This window comes from Tamandua tetradactyla, chromosome 5 (genome assembly GCF_023851605.1).
Source record: "Tamandua tetradactyla isolate mTamTet1 chromosome 5, mTamTet1.pri, whole genome shotgun sequence".
Classification (NCBI taxonomy): domain Eukaryota; kingdom Metazoa; phylum Chordata; class Mammalia; order Pilosa; family Myrmecophagidae; genus Tamandua; species Tamandua tetradactyla.
Window position 1 is genome coordinate 172911856 of NC_135331.1, and position 21102 is coordinate 172932957.

The 21102-nt window shown below is 36.5% G+C and overlaps 1 pseudogene; it reads left to right on the top strand.

The window, feature by feature from the left end:
• The first annotated feature begins 1144 nt into the window (after positions 1-1144).
• Positions 1145-21102, top strand: part of LOC143683393 (asparagine--tRNA ligase, cytoplasmic pseudogene) — a 29380-nt pseudogene continuing 9422 nt past the window's right edge.

Consider the following 21102-nt stretch of genomic DNA (forward strand, 5'->3'; position numbering starts at 1 on the left):
TCTCCACTATTGAAATAAGTTTCATAAGAGTAAGCCTTGAGATCAAGGGCTTGGTGTATTGACTTGGGAGTTCCTAATATTTGAGACCATATGAGAAATTTCCCTGGTGGGAAAGTTCGAAAGTTCCATATTTTTTCTCCCATGTTTCAAGGGACTTTGCCAGCATTTTTAAATTATCTGCCCAACTGACTCTGGGATGTATCCAGGTATTACATTAAGTTCTACAGCATTACAAGCTTCGTTCCCATTCTGGGCTCCATGTGTTTGGGTTGTTTGAATTACTTTAAATTTAAACCATTTTAATAAGTAAAGTTTCAATCCTCTTGGAGTTGAATTTGCACTTTAAAATTTTTTCTTTACTTGGCACCAAATAGGCTCCACAATATTCACAGTGAACCTCAATCTCTATTGTTATAGCTTGCAATTATCAGTTTCAATAATGGGTTTATCTAATTTCAGACCACACCAAAATGCAATTATCACCTAGTTAATGTGTAAACTAATTTACTATAAAATTTTCAAGGGAAGTGAGATCATCATTTATCACTCTATAAAATGTCCTAGTTGATGAACCAATGTCCTCTTAAAACTAATTCAAGTTGGAACTATTTCAATAATTTACATTTTCCATCCTAATAAAGCATCCAGCCTTGCAGGGACGGGTCCCCCTCAGAGATTTCACTGAAGTCATCTCTCACACTGGAAGATAGGGTCAGGTCAAGGCCATTGGGGAAGGGTGGTAGCAGGGAATGGGGAGTGAAAAGAAAGATTAATAATTAGCATTACCGTGTTGGATGTTTCACTTCATACTTTACATCTTCTATCTTGTTTCAAGCTCTTAGAGAGATGTTGCTCTATTTATCTTCTAGTCAACAAAAGTTTATCCAACTCTTTCAAGTCATAATAAGATACAAAAAATGACATAGACACTACCTCTGCCCTTAAAGTGCTTAGAGCCTAGAGGAGAAAGAGACAAGTAAACAGAGGAGTGATGCTCCCTGGGCAGGTGGATGCTGGGGGGGCAACTGGAAGCAGCTCTTCACCCCAACTCCAGAGGAGGCAATGGGGTAGACTGGCCTTCTCAAAGGAGGTGGCCTTAAATTCATTCTTTTTTAAAAAAATATTTTAATTGTAAAAACTTGACATGCAAACATATAGTCTTGACATCCTAAATTCGTCTTTGAAGGATGATGAAGAGTTGGCCAAGCGAGAAAAGGGACAGTATGTGCAAAGGCCCAGAGTCACAACAGAGTAATGGTTCAGGCTGGCTATTTGAGGGAGGTGAAATATTAATATCCCCATTTTCCAGATGTCCTAACTGATGCTCAGAGAAGTTAAGGAAGTATTCTTCCTCAAAGACAAAGTGGGATCTTGGAGAGTGTGGCACTATCTGGTGTTAATGCTACCTTATTTGTCAGGGAAATGACAACCCTGAACAAGGCTGACCACAGGACTAGTTGAAGTCAGCTTAAGTAATTATGAGCCCAGCTCTAAAAATGCCACTGTATTTGAAGCTGAAAATGGTCAGACTATTTTATTTTGATCCACAATGTAAGCACCAGAAGGTATTTAGTAGCCAGTGATGATGACAATAACAGCTGGCTTTACTGTCTAGCTTTAGATCCAGACCCTAAAATCCATTCCTGGGATCTATCCTGGCATTATTGGTCAGTGGAATTGCATCTTACAGCCAGAAAAGACCCTTAGCAGAAAAGTGAAAAATTATGTGTAGCCGGTATTGCTCTTTGACAATTCCTTAAATTATCCATAAATTATATCAAACATCATTTTCTATAGAGAACCCAGGACTGTGAATGATATAAACTCTGAAATGTGAGGACCATTGAGCTAAATTTGGAGAACACAAAACTAGAATCTATATGCAGATGGTTGAGTGTTCCGTACATGCTGCTGTTAAAATAGCTGGCAAGTCTCTAAAAGTTAATGGGACAATCAGTAGAGAATTATAAATGTCCCTGCTTGTCTGCTCCATTCTTTGTTAACATGAACCCTCCTTAACTTAGTGTATCAGCTTCCTGAGGCTGCCCTAACAAATGACCATAAACTTGGTGGCTTAAAACAATGGAATTTTTTTTATCTCATAGTTCTGAAGCCTAGAAGACTGAAATGAAGGTGTTCACAGTGCTGTACTCCCTCTGAGTCTTTCCTTGTCTCTTCCAATTTCTGGTGGCTCCCAGCAATCCTTGGTGTTCCTTGGCTTGGGGGCAATCTACAACTGTCCTCTCTCTGGCCTTTTCCTCTCTGTGTTTGTGTGTCCTCTCCTCTTCTGATAAGGACACCAGTCATTGGGTTTAGTAAAGTCATCCAGTATGACTTTATCTTAACTAATCATATTTGTAAATACCCTATTTCCAAATAAGGTTCTGGGTGGACATGAAAGGGGGCAAGCAGAGGGGACACTATTCAATCCGTTACACTTAGCTTATTATGCTATACAATGTTCTAATTCATTGCTTCCAATTTAGGACAGGTGAACGTTGTTGCTGTTGTAGGATCAAACCAGATATTATGTAGGTAATCTCACACAGTACTTATCACATCATAGATGCTCAATAAATCGTTGCTGGATTTGAACCTGAGTCTTGTTTCATTGGGCCTACATTCACATATTCTTTGAAACATTGTAGAGAAGAATTTGGCCACTTCTTGTCTTCCTAGTTGATGTTTCATGGGTGGATCCCCTGACAGCTATCAACCTTATACATTTGAGCATTATATTTTCTGGTTTCCTAAACAGAGTTGACCCTATTTGATTAGGGAGGGATTTCTGAAGTAAGTTTCAAGTTAAATGATGGCTATGAACCACAGGTTCATTTCTTTGAATGTCGAAGGAAATCCTCTAATTATATAGTTTAATCGGTGTTGATAAATAGACCAAATGATATAAGAAAAAGGGCAGGGAATCTAACCTTCTAGTAGGAATTTAGTCCTACCTTTTCCAGAGGTTATTAAGATCATCTGACCAACAAACATCTATGAACAAGTTTCTATCTCCAAGCACTGTCTTGAGTAGAAGAAGAGACAGAGAAATGAATATGTGGTTCTTATCCTAAAGAAAATGATTTTTTCTTTGATTCCTCCCTTCTAAACATAAGTTATTGTGGGTAAGATGCAAACCAAAAGTGAAACCACAATCTCCTTTCTTCTCATGAAATTAATTAGCTGTAAAAATACAAAGCATTTCTCCAACAGTTTTTTTTAGTTTAAATTTTAAACTTAAATATCCAGAATAAGGATGTTCCTTTTGACAATCTAGTTTGATAATTACTAACAATATTGATAAAATTAATAAAATTAACTGCATACTATGTTATCCAACGCTGAAATTGTTCACTTCTAATTTAAAAAGGTGACAACTTGTTAGTAAGAAACCCTATTCTCTAGACATTTTTACATAAGCTATCTTAATCATTTCAACACATTGTCATCACAGAATCTGGGTGAAACTGAGACACTAGCTTTATAGAATACAAAAGTATCAAGAAATAAGATTTTTTTCTCTCTTTTTTCTCAAATCAGAAAAAAAAAGTTATCATGTATGGACTTTAACATTTTGGGCCAGTACGATAAGTTTTTAATGATGTGGTTGTAATTTGCAATTCCCTAGCTAAACTACTTTTAATATATTTATCAGCCATTTGATTTCTTCTTTTCCAAGTGCCTATTCAGGCTTTTTGCTCATTTTGCTTATTAATTTGTAGTGGCATTTATATTTTGGATATTTGTCTTTGTTTTGGTTATATATGTTATATTTTCTCCTTTTTATTTCTTGCCTTTGTAGTCTTTTAACAAACATAAATTCTAAATTTAATATCTGAGAAAAGTCTTTTTAAAGTTTTTTATTAATAAAACCAATCAACATACAATATGAACACTCTTTTTTTCATTACATAGTTGTATATTCATCATCATGATCATTTCTTAGAACATTTGCATCAATTCAGAAAAAGAAATAAAAAGAAAACAGGAAAAAAAATCATACATACCATACCCTTTACCCATCCCTTTCATTGATCACTAGCATTTCAATCTACTAAATTTATTTTAACATTTGTTCCTTCTATTATTTATTTATTTTTAATTTATATGTTTTACTCATCTTTCCATAAGGTAGATAAAAGAAGCATCAGACACAAGGTTTTCACAATTACACAGTCACACTGTGAAAGCTATATCATTATACAATCATCTTCAAGAAACATGGCTACTGGAATACAGCTCTACATTTTCAGGCAGTTTCCTCCACCCTCTCTGTTACACCTTAACTAAAAAGGTGATATCTATTTAATGCATAAGAATAACTTCCAGGATAACCTCTCAACTCTGTTTGGAATCTCTCAGCCATTGACATTTTATTTCGTCTCATTTCTTTCTTCCCCCTTTCAGTCTAGAAGGTTTTCTCAATCCTTTGATGCTGAGTCCCAACTTATTCTAGGATTTCTGTCCTATGTTGTCAGGAAGGTACACATCTCTGGGAGTCATGTCCCATGTAGAGAGGGGGAGGGCAGTGAGTTTGCTTGCTGTGTTGGCTGAGAGAGAGAGGCCACATCTGAGCAACAAAAGAGATTCTCTTGGGGGTGATTCTTAGGCCTAATTTGAAGTAGGTGTAGCCTATCCTTTGCGGAACAGTTTCATATGAACAAACTCCAAGACTGGGGGCCGAGTTTATTACTTTGGTTGTCCCCACTGCTTGTGAGAATATCAAGAATTCTCCACTTGGGGAAGATGAATTTTCACACTTTCTCACCATTCCCCCAAGGGGATTTTGCAAATACTTTTTTATTCACTGTTTAAATCCTTCTGGGTAAATTGAGGCATCACTCTGGACAAACCTACAAAATCTCATGCACTACTCAAAGTTCCATGTACTTAAGGTGTTCAATTAAGCTGTCCACATAAGTTATAACAGGAAATGCACTAGTCAAAATATAAATTTCGTACCAAATAAATATTTTTTGCTTTAGTCTCACACATAAGTTAGTTTTAAAATATTAATGACCATCTATTTTCAACACCCTGCATTATTGACATTCCTTTGTTCTTCTTCATGCAAAAACATTTTTAAATTTGTACATTTAGTCACTATCATCATACACTCTAGGCATTCCTAGATTATATCATCTCAGTCTTTATTGTCTATCTTTCCTTCTGATTTCATTTGTGCCCCCAGGCCTCCTCCCTCTCTCATTCTCACATTCAGCTTCATTCAGGGTTCTAACATTATTGTATTACAGTTAGGTAGTATTGTCCTATCCATTTCTCAATTTTTGCAATCAGTCCTGTTGCACAATCTGTATCCCTTCAGTTCCAATTTCCCAATATCTACCCTATTTCTATCTCCTGATGACCTCTGTTCTTAACTGAAATTCTCCAAATTCATACATTAATGTTAGTTCATATCAGTGAGACCATACAGTATTTGTCCTTTTGTTTCTGGTTAATCTCACTCAGCATAATATCCTTAAGGTCCATCCATGTTGTTACATACTTCATAACTTTATTCTGTCATACGGCTAAATAATTTTCCATCATATGTATATACTACAGCTTGTTTAGCCATGCATCTGTTGATGGACATTTGGGCTGTTTCCATCTCTTGGCAATTGTAAATACTGCTGCTATAAATAATGGTGTGCAAATGCCCATTTGTGTCTTTGCCTTCATGTCCTCTGAGTAGATACCTAGCAATGGTATGCTGGGTTATATGGCATTTCTGTACTTAGCTTCCTGAGGAACCACCAAACTGCCTTCCATGGCAGTTGTATCATTTGACATCCCACCAATGGTGGATAAGTGTGCCTCTTTCTCCACATCCTCTCTAACACTTGTCGTTTTCTCTTTTGTTGATAATGGCCATTCTTGCGGGTGTGAGATGATATCTCATTGTAGTTTTGATTTGCATTTCCCTAATAACCAGGGGAAGTTGAGCATCTTTTCACATACCTTTTGGCCATTTGTATTTTCTCTTCTGAGAAGTGTCTGTTCAAGTCCTTTGCCCATTTTGTAACTGGGTTGTCTGTCTTTTTTGTTGTTGAATTGAACAATCTCTTTATATATTCTGGATACTAGATCTTTATCTGATATATCGTTTCCAAATATTGTCTCCCATTGTGTAGGCTGTCTTTCTACTTTCTTGAAAAAGTTCTTTGATGCACAAAAGTGTTTAATTTTGAGGAGTTCCCATTTCTTTTTTTCTTTCTTCAATGCTTGTGGTTTGGGTGTAAGGTCTAGGAAACCACCTCCTATTATAAGATTTATAAGATATTTCTCTACATTTTCTTCTAAAAGTTTTATAGTCTTAGAGCTAGTATTTAGGTCTTTGATCCATTTTGAGTTAATTTTTGAATAGGTAAGAACTGGATCCTTTTTCATTTTTTTGCATGTGAATATACAATTCTCTGGGCACCATTTATTGAAGAGACTGTTCTATCCCATATGAGTTGGCTCAAGTCTCTTATCAAAGATCAATTGTCCATAGATGAGAGGGTCTATATTTGAACACTCTATTCAATTCCATTGGTCAGCATATCTACCTTTGTGCCAGTGCCATGCTGTTTTGACCATTATAGCTTCGTAATCCTCTTAAAGTCAGGTAGCATGAGACCTCTGACTTCATTTTTCTCTATCAGAATACTTTTAGCTATTTGGGGCATTCTGCCCTTCCAGATAAATTGGTTATTGGTTTTTCTATTTCTGAAAAGTAAGTTTTTGGAATTTTAATTGGTATTGCATTGAATCTGTAAATTAATTTAGGTAGAATAGACATCTTAACTATATTTAGTCTTCCAATCCATGAACATAGTATGCCCTTCCATTTCTTTAGGTCTTCTGTGATTTGTTTTAACAATTTCTTATAGTTTTCTCTGTGTGGGTCTTTTGTGTCTTTAGTTGAATTTATTCCTAAATATTTTATTCTTTTGGTTGCAATTGTAAATGGAATTTTTTCTTGATTTTCCCCTCAGATTGTTCATTAATAGTGTATAGAAGCACTACAGATTTTTGAGTGTTGATCTTGTAACCTGCCACTTTGCTGCACTCATTTATTAGCTCTAGTAGTTTTGCTGTGGATTTTTCAGGGTTTTTGACATAGTATCATATCATCTGCAAACAGTGAGAGTTTACTTCTTCCTTACCAATTTTGGTCCTTTAATTTCTTTTTCTTGTCTAATTGCTCTGGCTAGAACTTCCAACACAATGTTCAATAACAAGGTGATAGTGGACATCCTTGTCTTGTTCCTGATCTTATGGGGAAAATTTTCAGTTTTTCCCCATTAAGGATGATGCTAGCTGTGGGTTTTTCATATATTCCCTTTATCAAGTTGAGGAAGTTCCCTTCTATTCCTATTCTTTGAAGTGTTTTCAACAAGAAAGGATGTTGAATTTTGTCAGATGCCTTCTCTGTATCAATTGAGATGATCGTATGGTTTTTCTGCTTTGATTTGTTGATATGGTGCATTACATTAATTGATTTTCTTGTGTTGAACCATCCTTGCATATCTGGGATGAATCCTACTTGGTCATGGTGTATAATTCTTTTAATGTGCTGCTGGATTCAATTTACAAGAATTTTGTTGAGGATTTTTGCATCTATATTCATTAGAGAAATCGGTCTGTAATTTTCTTTTCTTGTAGTATCTTTGTTTGGCTTTGGTATGAGGGTGATTTTGGCATCATAGAATGAGTTAGGTAACCTTCCATCCTCTTCAATTTTTTTTTTGAAGAGTTTGAGGAGGATTGGTACTAATTCTTTTTTGAAGTTTGGTAGAATTCACATGTGAAGCCACCTGGTCCTGGAATTTTCTTTTTGGGGAGGTTCTTAAAGATTAATTCAATTTCTTTACTTGTGATTGGTTTGTTGAGGTTGTCTGTTTCTTCTCGAGTCAGTGTTCATAGTTTTTTCTTTTCTAGGAAATTGTCCATTTCATCTGCTTTTATTAACATAAACTTTTTATTAACTTTTTATTAGCATAAAGTTGTTCATAGTATCCTGTCATTGTCTCCTTTATTTCTGTGAGGTCACTGATTATGTCTCCTCTTGCATTCTGATTTCATTTATTTGCATCCTCTCTCTTCTTCTTTTTGTGAACCTTGCTAAGGGTCTATCAATCTTATTGATTTTCTCATAGAACCAATTTCAGGTTTTGTTGATTTTCTCCATTGTTTTCATGGTCTCAATTTCATTTATTTCTGTTCTAATCTTTGTTATTTCTTTCCTTTTTGTTGCTTTGGGGTTAGTTTTCTGTTCTTTCCCCAGTTCTTCCAAGTGGACAGTTAATTCCTTGGTTATTGCTCTTTCTGTTCTTTGATATAGGCATTTAGGGCAATAAATTTCCCTCTTAGCCCTGCCTTTTTTGCATCTCATAAATTTTGATATGTCATGTTTTCATTTTCATTTGTCTCGAGATAGTTATGATTTCTCTTGTAATTTCTTCCTTGATTCACTGGTTGTTTAAGAGTGTGTTGTTGAGCCTCTATATATTTGTGTATTTTCTGGCCTCTTCCTATTATTGATTTCAGCTTCATTCCTTTATGATCTGAGAAAGTGTTTTGTATTATTTCAATCTTTTTAAATTTATTGAGACTTGTTTTGTGACCCAGCATGTGGTCTATCCTTGAGAATGAGCACTTGAGAAAAAGGTGCATCCTGCTGTTGTGGGGTGTAATGTTCTATAAATGTCTGTTAAGTCTAGTTTATTGATTGTATTATTCAAATTCTCTGTTTCTTTATTGATCCTCTGTCTAGATGTCCTGTCCATTGATGAGACTGGGGAATTGATGTCTCCAACTACTATGGTAGATGTGTCTATTTCTTTTTTCGGTGTTTTCATTGTTTGCCTCATGTATTTTGGGGCACTCTGGCTCAGTGTATAAATATTTATAATTGTTATGTCTTTTTGTTGGATTGCTCCTTTTATTAATACATAGGGCCTTTCTTTGTCTCTTTTAATTGTTTTACATTTGAAGTCTAATTTGTTGCATATTAGCATAGCTACTCCTGCTCTTTTCTGATTGTTGTTTGCCTGAAATATCTTTTTCCAACCTTTCACTTTCAACTATATTTATCCTTAGGTCTAAGATGCATTTCTGGTAGACAGCATAAAGATGGGTCCTGTGTTTTAATCCAGTCTGCCAGTCTATGTCTTTTGATTGAGGAGTTTATTCTATTAACATTTAGTGCTATTACTATAAGGGTAGTACTTTCTTCTACTGTTTTGCCTTTTGATTTTATATGTCATATCTAATTTTTCTTCTTTTTACCTTTACTGATAGTCTTCATTTCTACTCTCTTCTCCACATCTCTCTCTTCTGTCTTTTAGTATCTGTCTCTAGTGCTCCCTTTAGTATTTCTTGCAGAGCCAGTCTCTTGGTCACAAATTCTCTCAGTTGTTTTTTTTTGTCTGAAAATGTTTTGATTTCTCTCTCATTTTTGAAGCATGATTTTGCTGGATATAGAATTCTTGGTTGGCAATTTTTCTCTTTCAGTATCTTAAATATATCATCCCACTGTCTTCTCACCTCCATGGTTTCTTCTGAGAAATCTATGCATAGTCTTATTGGGCTTCCCTTGTTTGTGATGGATTGCTTTTCTCTTGCTGCTTTCAAATTTCTCTTTTTCTCTTTGACATCTGACATTCTGATTAGTAAGTGTCTTGGAGTATGTCTATTTGGATCTGTTCTGTTTGGTGTACACTGCACTTCTTGGATCTGTAATTTTAAGTCTTTCATAAGAGTTGGGAAATTTTTGGTGATCATTTTCTCCATTAGTTTTTCTCTTCCTTTTCCCTCCTGTCCTCCTTCTTGGACACCCACAACACGTATATTCATGTGTTTCATGTTGTCATTCAATTCCCTGAGTCCCTGCTCATATTTTTTCATTCTTTTCTCTATATTTTCTTTTGCTTGTCAGATTTCAGATGTCCCGTCCTCCAGTGCACACAGTCCTATCTTCTGCCTCTTGAAATCTAACATTGTAGGTTTCCATTGTTTTGTTTTGTTTTTACATCTCTTCTACTATCTTTCATTCCCATAAGTTCTGTGATTTGTTTTTTCAGACTTTTGACTTCTTTTTTTTGTTCATTCCTTGCCTTCTTTATATCCTCCCTGAATTCATTGATTTGATTTTTGATGAGGTTTTCCATGTCTGAATTAATTGTTTCAACTCCTGTATCTCATTTGAATTGTTGGTTTGTTCATAGGACTGGGCCATATCTTCAATTTTCCTAGTATGAGTCATTATATTTTGCTGGCATCTAAGTATTTATTTTCCTTAATTAGTTTATTCTGGAGATTTTCACTTCTTTTATCTAGGGTTTTCTTGCTGGATGACTTTGTTTTCTATCTGTTCTTTGACATTCAGTTCAGCTTATTCTAGACCTCTAGCTTAGGTTTTGTTTTACAGATCAGAATTTTTCAGTTCTTGTTTTCTTGTTTCTTACCCTGCCTGTATGATGGCTTTTTTTCCTTAGGAGGGTCTATTTAGGTATTATAGACCCCAGTCAGATTTTCCCAGACCAGACTGGCCTCCTCTATGGAGAAAAGAGTTACCTGTGTCAGTTTTCCCTGAGGATGAGACCCAGCAGGCTGAAAGACTTTCTTATGAATCCTCTAGACTCTGTGTTTTTCCTATCCTGCCCAGTACGTGGCACTTGTCTGCCTGTGGGCCCACCAGCATAAGATGATGTGGTATCTTTAACTTCTGCTGGGGGTGTGGTTGAGACAGAGGAGAGGTTGTAGGCTGGCTTTAATTGCTTCAGTTTTCGAGACCCTGGGGAATTCCTTCCTTGAGGAAGGGATTTCACCTGAGCTGGGCCCCACCCCTCTCCTGGAGGATGCACAGCCTCCAGACAAACTCTCAGACAAGCTTAATTCTGCCCATGCCTGGGGCAGTTGGAGCCTGAGAAGCCCTACAGCTATATCCAAAGAACACAGGTGTAGAAACACAGCCGCAACAAAGAAAAGGGAAAAAAATCCTTTCAGGAATTCAGGACCCTCATTCCCTGGGTTTACCAATCAAGAGCTTAAGTTGGTACATTGCTTTGTGTTTCTCCAGGTCTTATGTGCCCCCTCCTTTCCTGCAGGACCCTGACCCTTTCAGGTATTTTGTGCTGTCTGATAAAAAAAACCTGTTTTTTTTTTTTCTTTTTCTCTCAGCTCTGCCCCCCTGCACCAGGGCAAAAACCAGCAACCTCAGCTTTTACTTGAGGTTCAGTTGAGCTGGAGGCCTATCTTTAGTAGTCAGAATTTGTTAATTAATTCCACAATTGGAGCTTGGTTGCACTCAGCTCCTGCTCCTAGTAAAGTCTCTTTCCTTTCCTGCCTTAGAAGCAGCCTGAGGCAGAGGGGCGCCAGCTGCCATGGCTTGGGAATCTCATGGTTCTGTAATGGTGGGCTCGCGCTGGTCCAGCTTGTCCAGACTGGGGTATGCTGTGTGTCCGGTCACTGAAGTGGCCCCAGCAGTGGTTCTGTACTATTCCTGGCTATTTACTAGCTGCTGTGGAGGAGGAACTAAATCCCACACCTCACTAAGCTGCCTTCTTGGCTCCCTCTCCTCCATACAAACATTCTTGACATAACAAACATTCTTAACATGGTTACAATCAATGGCTCACAATATCATAACATAGTTGTGTATTCATTTCCATGATCATTTTTTGAACATTTGCATCTCTCCAGCAAAAGAAAGAAAAAAGAAAAAACTCATACATGCCATGCCCATTGCCCCTCCCTCTCATTAACCACTAGTATTTCAATCTACTCAATTCATTTTAACCTTTGTTTCCTCTATTATCTGTTCATTTTTTATCCATAGTTTTTACTCATCTGTCCATACCGTAGATAAAAGGAGCATCAGACAAAGGTTTTCACAATCACCCAGTCACATTGCAAAAGCCATATCATTTTACAATCATCTTCAAGAAACATGGCTACCGGGACACAGCTCAACAGTTTCAAGTCAATTAGCATTCTTGAGATTCATCAATGTTGTTGCGTGTCTCAGCAGTTTGTGTCCTTATTTTTTTATTTTTTTGATATACCACAATTTACTGATTTACCAGTGGATAGACATTTGGTTTGCTCCCATTTTTGGCTTTTATTGAATAATAGTGCTATGAACATTTGCATACCCCTGTATACAACACATGTGTAGACATATGCTTTTATTTCTCTTTGGTAAATACCTAGAAGTGAGATGATAGTTATTTGGTAAAGGTATGTCTAATATTACAAGAAAATGCCAAACTGTTTTCCACCAGCAATGTATGAGAATTTCAATTGTTCCACATCAATGTCAACACTTGATATTGTCAATCTTTTTTATCTTAGCTATACTAGTGAGTATGTAGTGATAGCTCATTGTAACTTTAATTTGCATTTCCTTAATGACTAGTGATGCTAATTTTTTTTTCATGTGCTTATTTGCCATCCACATATCTTCTTTGGTGAAATGCCTGTGTTTTGCTCAATTCTTATTGTGTTGTTTTGTCTTCTTATTGAACTATAAGCACTTTTTACAGTTTAGATACAGTGAGGATACAGGATAGACATCAATAAGAAATGCCAAAGCTATTCATCACTCAGAAGGGTCATTAAAACTGTAATGGGAACCACACTACTCTCTCCCTGCCATGACTATAAAATTAGCAAATTGTGCCCACATTAGAGGACCCCTGGCCATGTTCCCAAGAAGGCAGTTTCTGCTAAATTGAAAGAACAGGTAAGGTAGGTGGTGAGATGTCTTATATCCTCTGCTTCTGGCTCCCTGACTGCCTGTATGACCACGTGTCACCCTGGAACTGAAGGGGGCACCATTCTCCTGGAGACCTGATGTGCAAGTGGATGCGCTACAGGCAGCAGCAACGACATCTTTAGACAGAGTCGGGGAGATGAGAGAAGGAAGAAATGGATCTTTTAGAGTGGACTCACAAGGGGTGGGGGATTATTTATGTATGAAGTATTGATAGTAGGGGGCTATTTATACAGGAATAGTGAAGGTAGATCTCTGCTTACATATGGTAAGCACATCACCCAGGGCAACTCAGGGCCCTACATTGTAGGGGTAAGCTTCTGCATGTACAATGCATTTTGTCAACAGGAAGTTCCATGCAAAAGTTCCAAAGCACTTCCTTCAAAATCCTGTCTTATGAGTTTAGAAATATCCAAAAATGGAAATGAGCTGACAGCTCGAACGCAAATAATGGGCACCATAGGCAGGCCTAGGCTTGGCAGTCTTCTCGATGGCAGTCTTCTCGATGGCAGTCTTCTCGATGGCAGTCTTCTTCAAAGAAAAAGCTTCACCCACTTCCATCCTCCTTTAAATAAGTGCTTATAATATTACCTTATTATAAAAACAGTAAGTTGCATAATACCGAAGAGAACACTGAAAGATAAAATGCCCATAGATACCATGTTGCAGTAATTAACAGCACAAGTGCTGATAAAAAATCTCCCATCCATCACTTTCTCCTCATATGATGATGGACAAGTCACTTGATTTTTTGTGCCTCAATTTTCTCATCTGAAAAATAGAAATAATAATCATAGTATTTGCCTCCATATTGCCTCATTTATATAAATTCATATAATGTATATAACATGCTCAGTATGATGCCAGGCAAAAGGAAGCTTTCAACAAAATCTAGTTGTTTTTGCTGTGCTAATATTTTTTCTATTGCTGTTGCTAATATTATTATTATATGTCTATGTTTACCTTTACTTCCTATACTTAGTCTGTTAGCAAATGTTTCAATATAAAATCTGATCCTCCTTCCTGGCCCAGATCTTGTCACCTTAATTGAAAATACGTATACCTGTTGGAGTCTGGCCTCAGGCTTTTGTATCTCAGACTTTTGACTAACTGTATATTTAGAGATAAGTAAGTACATGGCAAATACACTTGTCATTTACATCACCCTACAGCATGAGCATTTGTTTCCTAGAAACCTAACACTGAAAATACATAATATTGCTAAAAGCATTAAATAAAATAAAGACTCAATATAGCTCACTAATCTGTGCTTTCTAAATTTATTGATGGAAGTGAAGAAAGTGGGTTGGCGTGGGGTTTACAAAATTTCTGGATCACACTAATCTGAATTCAAAGAGTGTGTTCAGATAAAAATATTGTTTCCTCCCATGAGGTTTCCAGTTTTGCAGAGAAAAATACCTTCTGTTTAGTACATTACTTGACATAATAAGTGGCCTTGCATTATAGAGGGCAAATTATACAAAAAAGTTCCACCACGTTCTCCAGGAGTAAAACTTCTGGCACCAGGTTCCAAAGAAGGTAGGGCCCCATAACTATAGAACAAATGGCCCAAGCAGTGCAGTCAGCTTTAGTGGAGTTGAACAGTAGTCCTCACGTGCTCAGGGATGACTTCCTGTTGTTACCAGGCAGACTGAGATGGAGTGGCAGAAGACAGGAAGGAAACCGGACATGCAATTAATAGACAGTGGGCCAAAGCTCAAGGGAGAAAGTAACGTCCTCAAAAACTTCTCAGAAAATACTTGCTTAGAGGCCTTTCTTTGGAAAGATATTCAAGATATTCAGTGTTAAATGTATCCTGTTAAAAAAATGAAAATGTTATTTTTTTTCTCTTACAAAGAAAAGCAAAGAAGAACATTGAGGTAAGAGTACCTCTTTCAATGAGTACCTCTTTCTTACTCTTTCAATGAGTAAGAAAGGTATAACTATTCAATCATACCCTCAGAATACTTTGAAAAGCAAACACATTTCTTTTCAGCATTTGCCTTGAACTTTTTTCATCATTTTATATGCATTGAGGACTTAAGGTGGAGTGCCCTCCTGTGTGCAACTTGGTCTGGTCCTCCCTGCTGGGCATAAAGTATTTGAAGCCATGTGTATGTCTGCATGCATCATCTTGCAATAGGTGGCATGGTCTCACACACTTTGTAAGTGCTTAGTAAATATTAATTGAAATAATGTTTAATCAAATGAAACTATAGGCACTGCTGTTATCATCCTTATTCCAATCCACTGGCCTTTACGCCAAGTACAAATACATTATCATCTGTACATTTGTTAAAGCCATATGTGTAAAGTTGGCAGAAAATGAAATCTTATAGTAAATTAGATTTTAATAATAGTCTTCACATATATTTACTCCTTTCAACCCCAAATCTCAAAGCATTTTACAAAAAAAAATACTATGGCACCTTTTTTTTTTAAAGGAAAAGAAAAAATAGTTATGAAAATGAATACAATCTTAATGACAGTCAATAAAAAGTTAATAAATAAATTGGGATAATCAGCTCAATGGCATAGTATGTGGTCATTAAAAATATAATGTAGTTCTCTGTGCATTAACATAGAAAAATGTCCTTGGGAAAAATTTATTAAAAAATAAAAGCATGTTAAAGTATGTATAATGTCATATGTTTTTGTAAAAACATGTACGGGGTATGTGTGTTTGTAAATAGGAAAATCACTGGAAGGTATTTAACACTGGTTTTCCATAAATGAGGTGGGGAGCAGATTATAAGGGATTTTTGTTTTTGTATTTTTATATATTACTATATTTTTGTTTTTATGGTAATAAGAAAGTATTCCTTTATATTCAGAAAAGATATTATAGGTACTTAATAATAATATGTAGCAATAACCTTAAAAAAAATATTTAAAAATTACTCAAAATCGGGTGGTGCAATGGTGACTCAGTGGCAGAGTTCTTGCCTGCCATGCCAGAGACCCAGGTTCAATTTCCGGTGTCTGCCCATGTTAAAAAATAGAGAAAAAAATATTACTCAAAATCTCACCACTCCATCATTATTTAAATCTGTTTTTCATGTTGTCTGTATTAGTTAGCTAATGCTGTGTAGCAAAACAGTCCAAAAGTTGGTAGTGAACATGTCTATGACTCACCTGAGGACTGTCTCATCTGAGCTGAGCTCAGCTAATATCAGCTGAGCTGATATTATATAGCTATAGGTCAGCTGGGGATTCTGCTCTGGTTATAATTGGCTGGGTCAGCTTAGCTCCATATTTAAATACTTCCTTTGGGCACTTTTGAGCTGGCCCTGGGTATATCCTTTTCATAGATGGCAGGAACACCACAGAGAAATTGGAAACCACTTGAGGTGTCTATTCTTGGAGCAGGCATGTTGTCACTTCTGCCTCGTTTTATTGGCCAAAGCAATTTGTACCATTAAGCCCAAGGTGGAGAATCATGCCATGTTACTGTGGAGAGCATTGCAAGTGACATGGCAGAGTGTGAATATAGGGGAAGGAGAGAGAGGCATTCAGTATGTATTTATCAAATAGCTTCTATATAAATTTATTTTGAGTTGTTGCTTAAAACAAAATGTGAGATATTTTGTGTGTTAAAACAAAGAACAATTACAATATACATATAGGGTGCACAGGTGGTTCAGTGGTTAGAATGCCTGCCTTTCAGGCAGAGAGACCCGGGTTCGATTCCCGGACCACAAGCTCAAAACAAGGAACCAAAAAAAAAATACATACAACAAATTGATGACAATATTAATTGTAACATGTCACAATCTGGTCTCACCATCATCCTTCTGGATGGAAGCATGTGGAAATATTTTATGGGTCTGTTGAAACTTTTTGATCCATTTGGATGGGAGACTGGCTGAAATTTAGCTATCCTTGTAACAGATTATTGTTTAAACCGCACTGTGCTCTCCAAAACCACTTTTGTGTTTATGTAAGAGGAATGCAAGAAATTGTCAGAGAGAATTTTGTTTTCTGAACTGTGATAAGCCTCATTTTTCCAAGAGGATCAAAAGGTGAGAAAACTGTTGAAGTTTCCTTTCTAAGAGAAAGTAAATCTTGGCTCCAAATTAGTTTTCCATATCAGGAAGCAGAAACATTTCTCAGGAAAGCATTGAACTTGGGAAGCAGGGAAAAAATATTTTCCACTGGTTAATTATTTTTATAATTAGGTTCTAAAATATTACCACCATATATACTTGTAAAAATATTTTAATGCCTTATGTAATTAATAATGCAGTCACTTTAAAAGCATGTGGAAATTGTAGAGCTAAATAGCAGGCATGTATTTATTATATTTGGTACAGACACATACTCTGGGGATAGCTAAATATGTGTATAGTACCCCTCTGTCTCCTCTTAGAAACCTCTCTAAAGCTCTGTTATGAATTATATTGTTTAAATATGTCCATACTCAGTTTCGAGCGAGTTATTCCCAAGTCAGTTTCAAGCTGAACACATGCTGCCTTGCATCTGTTTTCTGTTTGTGAATATTGAATGCTTGGCACTTTAATTGGGATATTTTTCTTTGGAATGAAATAATCTCAAATATTTGCTTAATCAAAACATCAGTTTACTTTTCTAGTTTCCATCATGGATTGTTGGTAGGTTTCCCAGCTTGGCCTCCTGTGCTGTGGAGAGGGACCTACCTCCTCTTGGTGTATAGGAAGGGACAGAGGGGAAAGGAGGCAATCCCCAGGGCCATTGGCTCATCTCTTCTCCTCCCCACTCCACATTCCCCTCTGGATTTCACCTGGCTTGAGGGCTCATTTCAAGCCTCTTGAATGTTTTAACTGTCCCTCCCTCTTCTGATAATTTACAACCGTTTTGTTTTTTTTTTTATCTTAATGAAAGCAGAATTTTTCCCAGAAGCCAAATTCTGTGAAGTCACTGGAACTTCGTGGCTCTCTCTCCTCTGCCAAATTCAATTAAAAGTTCGGGGTCTCAATCTTTGGGATATATGTGTTTACAGGAAGTGAACGCAGCAGCATGGATACAGTAGAGCAGGGTGGATTGGAGCAGAGGGAGACTGGAGGGCAGAAAGACAAACTAAGAGGCTATTATGTTACAGTCGCCCAAGGAGAAAATGAGGTCATTACAGTAGAATTGGAAGAAAATGGCATTTGTCTCTGGGAAAAGCATGGGTTTTGGGGTCAGAAAGAGCCGGGTTTGACTCTGTGCTCAGTCACTTATATGAGCACTGTGACTCCCAGCAAGCTTCCAAACCACTCCAAACCTCAGTTTCTCTACTTATAAAATAATATGAAACTAGCACATGTAATTGTTGTAAAGATTAAATTATAAAGTTCTTTAAATGCCAAGTATATAATGGATGCTCGATGTTAAAATATAATTTAAAATGGACACATTTGGAAGACATTAGGAGAGACGAAATAAATGCCAATGGATTTAATACAGGAAATGAAAGAGAAAGATATCCAAAATGAGAAAGTATCTAGCCCACTGGAACACATACATGTAGCTGGAAATGGAAGTCGGTTTGGAGTAAAAGCTGATGATTTTAGTATTGAATGTATTGAATTTAAGGTGATGGCAGGATATCCAAGCTTTTCCTCCATTACCTGGAAGCTAGTAAAAGTTAATCTTTCAATAATAGAAAATTAAATTAATCAGATTTTACAGTCAGGAGATTAACTATTTTATCTAATATATATTTTCATTGAAGACGAGTTGAAAATGGAGACAAAGAAAGAGGAGAAATCAATAACCACATTAATCTCATCATCCAGAAAGATTCTGTTAATATGTTGATGCTTTAATCTTCCACAATCTATATTCACCACCCTAACAAAAATGTGCTCACATATTTGTTATATAACCTCCTTCCCCATCAATAATATTCTAAATGTATTTCAAGTCAAGAATATAGATTTATATCATCATTGTATGTAATAAGTAGTATTGCATTGGCCTAATAAACCATAACTCCTTAAAGAAATTTCCTAGAGTTGAATAGCTAAATATTACTGTAAACAGAGCTATTTAATGAACAACTTGAAGCTATGTTTGTGCATGCACCGAAAATTTTTTTGTTAAGCTTACACTTTAAAAAGTTTATAAAATCTACATTTCCATACACTATATTTACAAACATTGCTTTCTTTTCTCTCAGAGAGTATGAGACATTAGAAACAGATGTTGGTCTTCACACATGCTGTCAAAGAGGGAAAAGGTTTGAGTGTTTTCCTTTTCCTATGCTGTGCATTTTCTAGTACATTCACTGTACTATATTGGAGAAGATGATACATAACTGCTGAAGCATCATTAAGGCCTGTAGCTTGCTTTCAAAGGATGCCCATATTCTCATTCACGAGCTCTGTCTTTCACTCTCATATAAAGTTCTAGTTGATCACTTTTGTACATGGAAAATGTTTGAAAACAAGGTTATTTAAACTTATGACAAGACGTGCAAATTTCGAAATCATGATATAGTTAATTTTTAAATGTTCTAGCTACAAGGAAACTTTTCATTGGGTCCAATATTAAAAAAAATTAGGGGGCGGGCCATGGTGGCTCAACTGTAGAGTGCTTGCCTGCCATGCCGAAGACCCGGGTTCAATTTCTGGTGCCTGCCCAAGCAAAAAAAAAAAAACAATTAAATAAAACACATTAGGCCAACTTAGAAATCACAGATTAACTCAAAGTGCCAAATTTTGTTCTACTCTCTAGAATCAAGTTTAGTTTTTAATAATAACTAACAAGGGCAGGCCACAGTGGCTCAGCAGGTAGGAGTGCTTGCCTGCCATGCCCAAGGACCCGGGTTCAATTCCTGGTGCCTGCCCATGTAAAAATAATAATAATAATAATAATAATAATAATAACTAACAAAAAATCAGCACTTAAAATATGCCAGGCACTTGCTAAACAATTGGTATGCATTATCATATGAACTTCTCACACAAATCTATAAGATCACCATCATGTTATCATCTCCATTTTACAGATTAGGTAACCAAGGAATAATGGGGTTAAATACCTTGTCTTAAGTCTTACATTAATGGTGGCAGAGAAACTCTTTACTTCCTTTGCCTTCTCTTTCTGAAAAATGTGATTCAAAATACCATTAGGTACGGTAGGCCAAAGTAGGTGCCCTCACCTAGAGAAGTCTCAAAGTAGGTTATCAAAATCAGAGCAGGATGAAGGAAGAATCCATGGAGGTTGGATAGGGGTGCAGGTAACCTGGTATGCAAAGTCAGAGTCTGATGGGAAGTGGGTGCAGGACTAGATTATTTGGCATTAGGCATTAGAGCCCAAGTAGAAAGAGGAAGAAATGGAGGGGAGATATGGTATGCGTTTTCTCCACCCAAGCAGGATGAGGATGGCATCCAAATGATAGAGGCATGCCTTTGCATGGTGGTGGAGACTTGGCATGCTGGGTAGAGCATCTATGCAGGGCTGGGAAGTCTTAAGACTCTGTGGAGCCTGATTCTGTACTCATGGAGAAGGAAGTTGGAAATATGGAAAAACTAGAATGAACCCTGTGGTATTAAATTGGAATTGGAAGTATCTGCGTGGAGTCATATTTCAATATACATGAATAAAAAATAAATATAAACTTAAGTGTGAGTGTGTGTACTCCCAATTTATGCCCACCAAGGAGGCTTAGGACCAATGAAACCCCAATAACAATGAGCCCACACCCAAATCTTAGCCTCTAAATACCATCTTAACTAAGAGGAACTGAGGCTTTCTGGAGATATGGAGTAGGGAATACATTGTGTCAGAAAGCAAGAAAAATGGAGCATGTCAAAAGGACACAGAAGCCAGAATGAAGAGGCTCCCACTGATCATTTAAACATCAGGGTAAATGACAGTAATGGATTATAACCTGTTGAATAAAATAGGAATTCATGAGTTCATATTGATATAATAATAAATAGAAATTTGGTGAGGAGCAGGAGGTTCAAGGTAATTCCCCACAAAACACTTATTAAATGTGGAGAAAAAGAGTAATGCTATAGTGAGGACTGAAGCCTCCTGTGAAGCCATCCAGGACTGGGCTTTTCTTTTTGGGGGTGTTTATAACTGATTAAATCTCTTTATTTGTTATTGATGTGTTAAGACCTCTATTTCTTCTTGAGTCAGTGTACATAGTTTGCATGTTTCTAGGAATTTTCCCATTTTGCCTGGATTATATAATCTTTTGGTATACAGTTGTTCATAATATCCCCTTATAATAATTTCTATTTCTGCAAGATTAGTAGTAATGCTCTCCTTTTCATTTCTGATTTTAGTTATTTATGTCCTCCCTCTTTTTTTCTTTGTCAGTCTAGCTAAAAGGGTTTGTGAATTTTATTCATCTTTTTGAA